General features: G+C 39.5%; 1 long non-coding RNA gene across 1 annotated transcript; it reads left to right on the forward strand.

The window, feature by feature from the left end:
- Window positions 1-923: 923 nt before the first annotated feature.
- On the forward strand, window positions 924-7,707 carry LOC115056066 (uncharacterized). The gene is made up of 3 exons (XR_003841761.1): window positions 924-1,232; window positions 5,298-5,448; window positions 7,332-7,707. It is a non-coding gene; the product is annotated as an uncharacterized LOC115056066 (long non-coding RNA).
- The last annotated feature ends 4,568 nt before the right edge of the window (window positions 7,708-12,275 follow it).

A 12,275-nucleotide genomic window follows, 5' to 3' on the forward strand; every position in this document is an offset into this window, starting at 1 on the left:
GGGAGGGGTAGAGGAGGAAGAATGACACAGAAATCCACTCCTCCAGTAGTGCGCAGACGCAGTGCACACAGTCACACGCCATACTACTGGGATACACTATACAGTACCTAGGCTACTATATTAACTAGTGAGAAGAAAAGGAGAGAAAACACAATCATTCGGAGTGGCCCGCTCTGCTGAAGGATCCTTGAAATATGCACCACTTCTGAGAGCCGGTTGAATTATTAACCTTATCTCTTACTGCAGTGGGGCTCTTGTTGCTGCAACAGTCTTGGGAGCACACTCTGAAAGACGCACACACTCTCAGAGTCCATTAACTCTTTAGCATGCCACAGTGACTGGAGCGAAGGCATATAACAGACTAGTCACACGCAGCAAGCGCAAGCACACACACACAAACACACAGGAAAAAGATAAGCTTGCTGAGTGTTTATTTCAGTAACATGTGGCAAAGAACGTATGGACAGGACCCTCCTCTTTGCCCCAGCTCTATCACAAAGCAAACTCCACGCTGAAGCTGAACCCTTGCAGCTATTTTGGCAAAAAGTCAAAGGGCTTATAAGAATTTTTGGATGAGACTTTACTGCTTTTCCTCGAGGAAAAACAGCTGCCACTCACAGCGTGAAGAGCGTACAACAATTTCGAGAAACCCCCTCAGAGATGATGCCTTGTCCTTTTTTAAATGTAAAAAAAAAAAATATTGAATGAAAATATAATCATTTAAATAATTTGTTCCATGCACCAGTTTACACGAGGATTAACACGCCAAAGAGGCAACTAGAGGGGGAGAACTGAACGGCATGGCTGTTTCCACCATTTTAGATTGTATTGATTATTCTTTGCTGTAACGTCTGTCTCTCTCACACACGCTAGATCTCTTTCTCTCCCTTCTGTCCCTCCCTCCTTCTTTCTGCCTCTGTTCTGCCACCTTCTGTACTCGGTGATCAGCATTTGGCTTTTTCCATTTGTGGCAGATTACTGTAACGCTATTGTACAACAACTTCCTGCCTCTTTTGGCTCTGGTTCTGAAAACTGCAAAGGCAGAACTCATGGCTTTAACTTTTTCCCCCGGCCTTGAACTACAGGAGCTCTTTAAGGAAATAAAAGGAGGAAAGGGATATGTAATGTGTATCTGTTACTGAGGAACTATTTCGATTGCATTTCTGCATTGTAAACTGCTGAGAATTAAAGAGGGGACTGCATGCCTAGCAGACACAATGAGAGAGAAAAAGGTGGGGGTTTAACTTTTCTTACTTTTACTCTGTGAAAACTTTCTGTTGGTTTTGGAGGGCAACTGCATTATTAGTGAGGCTCAAGCTCGCGCTGATTTATCTAACATGGCTGCTACTGCTTCAGGCTGCACAATTTGTGAGGGCTGCTTTCATAGCACGGCCACCACCCCATTTCTCGCCAGCTCTATTCCTCACTACAGCAGCACAGAGACTGGACTCTCCACAGAAAAACTATTCTCCTCTCCGTACCCCTGCTTGACAGGTTTCAAAAAAACACAGGTGGCTAAAACCGACGATGTGCAGAGAGCGCAAGAGGAAATTTTCACCATTATTTACACTAAGTCAGGGTGGGGGGGTGTTAGACTAGACTGACGCTAGACTGGAATTTATTTGTTCTCTGCCTAAATGAGATACAAGCTCGGTTCAGGTGTCTGCATTGGCACAAGCTATAGAATCCTATTAGAAGGAGTGCAGCTGTGCGTCACATCTCGCCATGTGTTTTAACCAATTGAGAAACACATGACTTCATTATGGCTTCAGTATATAAAGCTACCATGTGTATATGTGTATAGGAAAAACCCTAAACCAACAAAAAATAAATAAATAAATAAAAAAAACTTGAATCGAAAACAGGATACGTTACAACTCCAAACAAAAAAAATGTAGCCTCTCTAGAGAGGCACACTGTGTGTTTATGTGTAGCGTGCACACTGCACTTTGCATGGCATAAAGTTCATTTGAGGATACAGTCTTGGTTTTGGGTCGTCTGCCAAGTCTAACCACTGTGCTCCTGTACATTGTTCCTCTGTAGCGTTCATAACATTTTCATTTTAAAAGGCACAATTTATCATATTTTAGCAACTAATAGAGCGTTTTTAAGTGACAAAATAAAATGAGTTTCTGCATTGTTCAATTAGTTTGTGCTTTAAAATATATTTTGTATTTACAACTGGTTTTGGTTTTTGTGTGTATTTTCACGACATTATGAAATCTACGTGTTTTTAGAGGCAGTATCACAGAAATATGACTACTTGATAGAAACAAGAAGGAAAAAGCAACAGCTTTTCTTCCTGGGTATGTGGCTGCTGCATCTGTGTGATACAGAATCACTCAATCAGGCCTATCGATAATACAGTCTGAAACAAAATGGCAGATGGCGCCATGTTACTGATTCTGCACGACATCATATCACTATTCAAGAAAAAGAACCTAAATTATTATTGTTTTGTTTTGTTTTTTTATTAAAAAGCATCAGATAACTTTCTTAAAATATATTTTGTGTCATTTTAACTTAACCCAAAAAGAGCATATCAATAATATTAAATGTTGCTCATATGAATCATAGCATAAAATAATAACTACTACAGCCTTCAGTCTCAGTCTCTCACTATTGTCCTTGTGTAGCATATGTGCTGTGGTCTGAACAGAACACATTAAGCACATATTTAAGTGCCTTAGGTGACGTGTCAGCACTCCAGATAATGGGACAGGGGACCCATTACTTTACACTTTTTTTTTTCCTTTTTTTCTTTTTTTTTTTTTTTTCAAAATTTCAGTGGCCAGGGGATTTGCAAAAACAAGTAATATTTGCAAACATCTAGGATGCATTAGGAGGTTTGAAGGGTGAAAAAGGGGTGGCTCAGTACTTGCTCAGCAATCACTACGATAGCAACATACCAGACATGACATGTAGCATTATAAAAACACAAATATTTTCTAATGGGCTTTTTTAAAGGGGTAAACCAGAAATGTATCCCTACATTAATTTATACACTTCTTGAGCAGGAGCAGAGTCTATGAGGTGGTCTTGCTTAAGCCCCGCACGTGTCTAAACGACTTCTTTATTACACCAGAGACCTCTGAGGGCACTCCCCATCGAGTGCGGAACAAAGGCCATGACCCCTAGGTCAAAAGTGTTACACGGGAGGCCAAGCGGACCCATTGAATTTTCCATTGCTGTTTGTTTTAAGAATGTAAAGATTACTAACACATTAACTAATGCTGATTAGGGGGTTATCCCTCATGGGACTGAGGTCCCAGGGCAGCACATCACGTCTTATTAACACAATCTGACCTTTGACCCCAGTAGTCACCTCAGGCAGCCGACTGTGACCACCACTTTCTGCTCTCTGTTTGACACACACACACACACTATAATAATTAAGAGTAAGTTGGCAAGTTGCAACAGAGCTTGGAAAAAAACAATTTCTGTTTAAACAAATAGATATAAAAGACAAAGTATTATCACCGCCCCGTGTTTGCAGTGGTAATGCCCCCCTGGGCCCCCTTGGTAATGAAAGCTGTTTGATCTAAGCAAATTAGGTATCATCTGTGGATCTCAAAATAATCTCAGAAATATTTCCAATAATAATAATGTCCTAATTAAACAGGATTTATTCAAATAAACCATTCTTTTTTCTTTTTTTTTTTTAAGAGATGTCTGACTTTGGAGCACGTGTGCTATCCAAGTTCATAAAATGGGGGCATGTGCAATAAAGTTCTGGTCATAAAATGGTGGACACAGGACATGCGCAGTATTGCTGCAGCAGAATATGATGATGATGATGATGGTGCCCAAGATGATCTTATGACAACAGGGAGGAAAAGGGGCAATTTCTTGTCTTTCAAGGAATTTCATGACATTCAAATACCACTTTGGCATCAGCTGAAAGGTAAAAGTTGCAATGTGCTCACCTATGCCCAACAATCCAAGCAAAAATATCTCAAACCGAAACATAACTCACTCTCTTCTGTTTTCAAATTACTTGCTTTTGATTTACAATGAATAAAGGATCCTCTCAGTATTATTTTAAGGAAAGAGAGGAATATCTGGAATGCTGAATCATCCCCATAGTGATTTCCCAAAGGTCTACTGAATGTTTCTTCAAGGAAAATTCAAATCACTTAATTTTTCCCTCAATTAGTCTTCACATGCAAAACTTTTAGATATTAAAAATGAACACTATACTACTAATTACGTGAAAACAGAACTACAAAATTTAGTTTGCTTAAAAATAAGCATTTTTTTTTTTATGAACTGCGGATTAAAAAGTCAATAGGCTGTATCTCTGAGTAAATTATGCACTCATATACAATAAATAAAAACAAATAATTTATTAGGTGTGCATACTAGGTGTGCATAAATGCCAAAACATGTAATATTTTTTAGAATAAATACTTTCTGTGAAATAGACAGCTTGTTTTTTGTTTTATGTTTTTTTGGTTGTATTAAAAAAGAAAAAAAACTTGATATTGTTTATTTATTTATTTATTTTTTTTATATAAATGGTTTCAAAGCATAACATCCATCTATTATTACCATACACACATCTCTCACAGGCATTTCTGCCGATAAAACTCAATATTTTCTGGTCTTTGGCAAAAACATACAGTACATCTGTGCTCTAGCTCATATGTGTTGATAAAGTTTGTTGTTATCAGGACTAACTAAATCAGTCACAGCCAACTATAGACAGACAGTCCATTTTGAGAGACAGATGCCTGATAAATTTGCAGTCATTCATATCCTGATTTGGATTAACTTGTCACAGTTTATTATAATGATTTTATTACAATGATCTATTTACTGAAAGCTGTATTTTTTTTCCTTGAGTATATAAACAATAATATTGGATATTATGTGCTCGCACTTTTCAAAACATGATGTAATTCAAAACCACTTTATCTCTCGCAAATGCATGAATTACTGCATTTTCTATTATTTATTTCTATTGAAAGTTAGTTCAACTGACATTGCATGTAACATTGTTATGTACCTTGATATACTTTTTTAAAAATATATACATCACAACGCAAAAGAGAGCACAGAGTTCAAAATGTACCAAACGCCTCTCATTTTAGATCGGTTATTTTATCATCAATCAAAAAATGGAAAATCAGAATTGACCCTAAGTGATGGAGGGAGTTGTGTTTCAAATTATTTTCAAGTCGTATTCTAAAGAAACTCCATCTGTAGAAAGTGTACAGGATCAGTTCATTTAAAGAAGAAAATAAGCATAAAGCAGTTTTATGACAGAAATGAACTCACCTTGCTGTTTCTCACAGGACTCTGACAGAAGGAGAAGAAAAAGAGGAAAAGAGACACAGAGGGAAAAGCAAATGAGAGCTTCTCCTGGGAACAAGCTGGAAATTATGGACCTATTCGATATCAGACCTCAGAGTGGACAACCTATCCAAAGAGGGACGCGCCCTAACTGTAACTAACAACTACTTCTGGCAGCTCTTCCACAGCCAAACATATTGTCCTAGAGCAGGGCAGCTTTTGTATGGCAGCATCAAACTGGGGCAGTTAAGGACAGAAATACTATAACTACTATATGAGTTAAGGAATCAAAATACTAACAGTTAACAGTGCATTAAAAGCAAATACACACGCGCGCGCACACTCATGTATGTATGTATATATATATATATATATATATATATATATATATATATATATATATATATATATATAGCTTACAGACTGGGCTTTACAATCTCTTAAAACAAAATGACTAAACTAAGATTTTCACACCACTTAGACAAAAAACCGGGACAACGATGATCCTGCTACCATCATTCGGACTCAGGGGATTATTTTTTCAAATTAAATATTAATGTTTGCTGTAAATGTTCCCACATACTTTTTATTAGTCCAGCATTATTACACGACTAAAATGAAATATTGTTAAAACATGAGCTGAAGTCAGAAAACCTGCTTTTATATTTGTTACTATAACAGAAGGAAGCACAAGCGTGATACTGAGCTGTGAAATGAAAGGAATTATGATATAGGATCATCTGATGTTAAAACTTGTGCTCGTAATAATTAAAGACCTCCTTTTAATAATGCCATTTTTTTTATTAACCATTATTCCAAAGTTACAATGGCGATTACAAGAGCTGTTATAATGTAATAAAAAAAAAAACTTGTATAATGGATATTATGTGGCGCTAACAAAACCGCAGTGTGATGAAACTTACCAAAGGCACTAAGTTAACTGAAGTTTGAGGTCAATGTCACATTACAGCAAAAAAAAAAAAAAAAAAAATCTCCTTTTGGGTTCACTTGATCAGCCTGATAATTTTTGTAAACACCTAACCTCTACCTTTTGCATATTTCCCCTGAGAGCTACTAATACCTACTTTAAACAGTTATGGCCATTTTGGCTTTTTCCTCCTCAACATAAAGCAAGGAATATACATGCCTGGCATTTTAGGGTCCACCTCAAAACGCCTGTGCCTGCGCTGCAGGGCTACACAGAGTCCAACAGTTGAGCCATATATATTCAGAGGTTCATTGCTTCAACAAACACTTTAGGTCTGCTGTTTTGTTATCTTACCTACTCTTTCTCAGACTTCCTTGCTACTGAGAACAGCAAAACATGCAACTAATACACTTCATCCATTTCATAAAGAAGCTCTGCTTCTGATGCCTTTTGCAACACAAAACCATTGAGCCTTCAGCCCCTGAATGACTTCATAGCACTTCCTCTCTTCTGACTGCCACAGCAAACTTAGCCCAGCCACCAAATAGGTTTGATCAAAGACAGCAAGTGAGACAGGAAATATTGCCGATACTCACCCAATTCCCAGTTCAGCAATGCCACTTAATGAGCTTGATAATTGCTGCTAACATTCTGCACAGCAAAAAACAACAACAAAACATTGCATCAAGGAGAAATAGTTTTGATGTTAATTTGAAAGTGACAGGGATAAAAAAAAATACAGATTAAGTAAATTCCACTTCGATTGAAAGAGTGTAATTGATGTGTGTAATGTTATTAGCAGAAGGATATTTATCTATTTGGGAGAAGAGTAGTGCTTCACAGAACAGCTGCATCAACAGAGGATTTATTACTCCATGGTCTATTTCTGCACATTTACTGGCTCTTCCAGTTCCACTAAAATATTATTTTAAGATACCAAAAATAATGTGCATTTAAGACATATTTAAAAATTCACAGAAAAAGAGATCTGGTGCCAACATTTCTGAAATGTACATTGCACTTTTTTTTTTTTATTTAAATAAATTGTATTTTTTAGTTCCAGTCGGTATTCTTCTTTGTCTCATTCTCCACATTTTTGTGTATGTAGGTCTCAAAAGGAATGGTTATTTTGGAGAGCCTATGATGTAAATATGTGAACATATCAGTTGATCCAGGTACAGTCACTTATTGTGTTACTCTGCATCATGTTCGTGCCCAATAGACACTGGCAGTATCAACCTGAGCCTTTGGTGTACACAGGTGTTCTTCACTAGAATCCTGCAGCCAGCCAGCTGTGTTTGATACAGAGGAGCACGGCTCTGTTCCTGCAGGACATACTGCATCGACTGGGAAACTGTATGCAGCACACAACTGTGCAATTTCATTCACTTCAATATTTTAAGTAATAGTTTTTCTACCTGGTACCATTAAGTTGCTTGTACTCTCAAAGCTGTTGGAGCTGAATTTCAGAAAATAAAATGTTGTCATCATTATAATCTATTCCACTTTCTTGTATTGTACTTTCTTGCTTTTGCTAGAACAAACAGCCCCGCTCCTCAGGGTTATAGCAAGAAATAAAAAAGTATGGGGGTAAACATTTCAGTTCATTGGTGCTAAAAGCAATACTTCTGTAATTTAGGGTGCCAGTGTGTCTATTACATGCACATTTATTGGTAAATGCTAAATTGTGCTGACCACAGTGTGTAATATTCTCCAGTCTGCTCATCATCATCATCGGGCAAAAGGTGTGGACAGCACGTGGGAAACTGGGATAATACAGCCTCTGACCTCTCACACCACCTCAGAAAGGCAGAGGGTCATGCAGAGGACATGGCAGTGGAGGGAGAAGTCAGTCTTATCCTTCCGTTCCGGCACAGGCCTGTGTGCAGCGACAGCAAGATGAGCTAGAGGGCTTTCCAAAATCCACACTCGTTTTGCTGGGAGCAAGGCATCAGGGCTGTGTGTGTTTCAAAGGAAACGCTGAGGAAAGCGTTTTTTGTGGCAGCACCCGTGCACTTGACAGTGTGTATTAGCTTGCGTCCATGTCTTTGCTCCATCCCCACCCTGACTCAATATCCCTCAACACCAATATCTGTCATCTTTAGTAGCCAAAATGGCATGCAGCCCATTTGTCTCAAAACAGTGGAGAATTCTACCTTGTCTCATCTTGATATGGTTCTAACATGTAGAGACAATTTTTTGTCATCATCTCTACACATTACAAATACCTTTGGCTCTGAAAAACTGCAATGGGCTGAGGGGTTAAAAGGCAGGAGCCACAGAAACGAGAACGAGAGAAAAGCATCAGCTCTCGGACTGCTGTCAACTGAGCCTGTGCCTGTGTAATGGGTGGGGGGCAGGGGGCTGAAAACCTGGCACAAAACCAAAGACTAATGCCCCTTAAATGTCAGAGACTGCAGAAAGGAAGGGAGACAGCAAAAATGAGAACACATTCATATTTCAGTATGGCAGATGCTATAGTGTGTTGGTGCCTCACAGTGAGTGCACACAAGGACACCAGGAGAGAGAAAAAGAGAAGGCAGACATGAAATAGGGGAAATGAAATGGAGAGAAAAAAGGGATTTTGTGGTAATGACGGAAGCAGCCCCATCTGACGATTGTCTGTATTCAACAAAGTTCAGACTGGATCTGTTTGTCTCTCTCTCTCTATCCTCTCTCTGTGTCTCTTTCTCCCTGCGCAGACGAAAATCTGTTGGGGTGGGGGTCGGGGGATGGGGTTGAGTCTGGTGTTGGGGGTGGGGTTGGATTGCTGGAGAGAGTGATCTTTTTTTCCAGTGGGGTGAAAGGCGGACGATCATGTGTGCAGAGCTCATGACAAAAGGCCCTTTTATGTGCAGCGTATGCAGATAGAGGAGGCTCCTTTGTGCACAGATGGAGATCCCATGCCTGGGTCTGCCTGCGGCTGAGAGGGAAGGGAGGGAGGAGAGGAAAGAAGAAGGTTGGTGAGGGAGCGGGAGGGGAGGGAGGGCTGTCTCTGGCACTGAGTGCCATCACTGTGTCTGGTGGGGGGAGGGAGCACGGAAAAGGAAAACCAAGCCACCCTGGTTCTGCCAGGTTCATGCATAGGGAGGAGGGGCCACAAGGTTTGCTAAGAGGATATGGAGACTGGTGGCCCCACAGTGGGATCACAAATACAGCCCTGTCTACTGTCTAACAAATGGATCAGGGTCAGATATTATTTGCAAATAATCCCTGTCGTTTGTTTGATATGGCTTGGGAAAGCATGAATTGCCAAAATTTGCCACAGAAAGTTTAGAGAAGGACAGGAGAGCAGGAAAAGCCTACTTGATGTTAACTAAGGATTATTGGGTTAGAACGACTTAAGCCACTTTTTTTAATGCCAACTATCTCAAGCCCCTAAAAGCTTAAACGATCCAAGAAGTGTCACTTAATCACAGTTTTACCAGTTAAAAGGGAGCTCACGAATCATGCAGATGATGAAGATGAAAAAAATGACAACAAACGTCATATTCACCATCAGATGTATTGCCCATCTGCCACTGTCTACTCAACCATTATCTTGCTGCTGTTGCATTGACCATGCACCATCTCTTTTATGCCTGTAATCTATCCATCTCTGGACGAGGGTGGACACTGAAGGTGTCCACTCTATTCTGGTGCCACCTCTCTCCCCCTGTGAGATGAGGTGACTCCCACTGACATCCCGTCTGCTGAGAAGACGTCACGTCCTTTAAACTGCCTCCTCCCACTGACCAGGACATCTTGACTCTTGAGCCAGACAGATTCCTATCCTGCCAGAGCACCAAGTCATATGGCCATTTTTACCAGCGGACAGATGGACAACACCCCCCACCACTGACTGACATTAACTTCACATGAGGCTGGAGTCGAGGAAATGCTTGAACTGGGCTGAGGATTCATTAGGTTAAAATGTAAGAAAGGGGAATATGTGCAGGGCGTGTTTACAAAGATCAGCGCACAGTTGCATCAACTGAGTAATGAATGAGAGAAATGTATTACACTTGCAGCAGATTAATAAAAACCTAAAGTAAAAAAGGTTGGTATTGGTAAATTCCAAAACAAATAAACCGAATTATGTGCGGTTTTAGCCACCATCTTACTCTTTATGTAACCTGCATGCTGTAATTTACGACTTTGCAATAAGGATTTATATGTGTTCCACAAATTATTATTGTTAAATTGTTATTATTCTGTTCAGTTTTTGGCTTTATTAGCCACAGTCAAAATCATTATAATCCCCTTTTGCAGTAAACTGTGGCGAGCTGGAAAAGGTCCTGTATGCTAATATTACCTGCCAAAGAGGTGAGATAAAAGAACAAATTTGGTGTATGAAGTCAGACAGCATCCAAAGGTGCTATTCTTGTTAACAAACAAACAAATTAACAAAAAACATAGCCAGAGAGGAATTAAATGCTTCACTTGTTCTGTAATGCTAGTCAATGTCAATAAACTGCATTTTATGAATGTACGAACAAGCAGCTATTTGCTCCGATAAATTAACACTATAAGCTAAAACTTCTAGGAGGAAGCTAAAACTAAACTTCTCATTGCTGTGTTTGTTTAATGGTCAAAAGGAGTTCATGGAGCCTGGATGCTGGTTTAACATTGCACGACAAAACAATATTTTGAAAACATCAAAACCACAATCGAAAAATTTACTAAATACAAACGCGAGACACAACATCTAAGTGATGTACGTGTCTATGGAGGATAAATTAATATTTATTGTATCTCATTTGCATATATGTCTATGTGCTGAGGCCATTCTAACTCTCAGGCTGTGGCATGTTGACTGGGCAGCAGAAAATACCATGCCTCCTCTGAGTAATTCAGACATCATTAAATTTGCTAAAATGTGGAAGTGAAAAATTGTATTGGTGAATTTTTTTTTGTTTGATGTCTCTGTGTGTAATGCTGCTGCTACACTGCAATTTCTCATCCTGGGGTAAATAAAATATATCTATTTATCTATCTATCTATCTATCTGTCTGTCTAAAAGTTTCGCTGGAGGATGTGGATGTCTATCTCCACCTCACCTGTCGAATAGCTGTCAGTTTATGGTCACTGAGACGCGATACTTGGCTGGGATCTCTGCTTCCTTTCTCTACCAGATATTCTGCCAACTCACAATCTCTGTTTAGGGACATAACTTTCTAATATGTTTGGCATTTAGTTTTTTTCTTTACATTGTGGCCTAGCTTGGTTTACACTGTTTGGTGTTTGGAAAGCAGTGATCACAATGTGTTTAAGGGGTGTCTAACTGGTGTAGTGGACTCTTTTCTAAACTCAGTTCTTGAGTTGGAAGTGCTTTCCATCTGGGGGAATGGATTTACCTGCCTATCTATGTTTGATAGGCATTTGCTGTTTTCTCTTTGTAGGTATAAATTTTTTTCTGCAGGTTTCTTTGTGTAGTGGGTCAGGTGGGTGTTTATCCCAAAAGATATAGCTGTAGGCTTCCTTTCTCTCTCTTTCACTGACATGCACACGCACAAGCAGACAAACTTAATGGCAAGCCCAACAAGGTAGGCTTAGGATAATTAAAGTGATTAGGTGTTTTTGTCTGAGTTCTGTCTTGGTTTGCTGGCTCTGGCCTAACCCATGGCCGGCCTGCCTGCAGTCTGCCTGCCAGGAAGCCAGGAAAGAAAGGCTGGCACTTACCCCTCTCTCCTCTATCTGATCCCCTGTTGCTGTCCTAGATGCCAACAAAGATATTTCTGCACCGAGTCAACAGACAGGGAGAACGATAGAGATAAAGCGGCAATGCAAGACTGAATACAGCAAAGTATTTAGGGCCAATTTTCTCAAATTAAATTACATCCTTTTGTGGCAAATCTTTTCGTTAAAATAGTTTATGAAACTATTGACTCTATTTAATCACTTCTTGATTTACAAAGTGAGACGTGATCACATCTTATCCTGGATCTATATTAGTAGACTATTTCTTACAGAAAACAGATAGGTAGTGTCCCCAGTGTCCTGGTCCCAAGTCGAGATCAGTAGGCAGACCCGGAGTTTAACACGCTCCTCTGCGCCTCAGTCAGAGTAGTCA

Source organism: Echeneis naucrates, chromosome 16, assembly GCF_900963305.1.
Source record: "Echeneis naucrates chromosome 16, fEcheNa1.1, whole genome shotgun sequence".
In the NCBI taxonomy this organism is placed as follows: Eukaryota; Metazoa; Chordata; class Actinopteri; order Carangiformes; family Echeneidae; genus Echeneis; species Echeneis naucrates.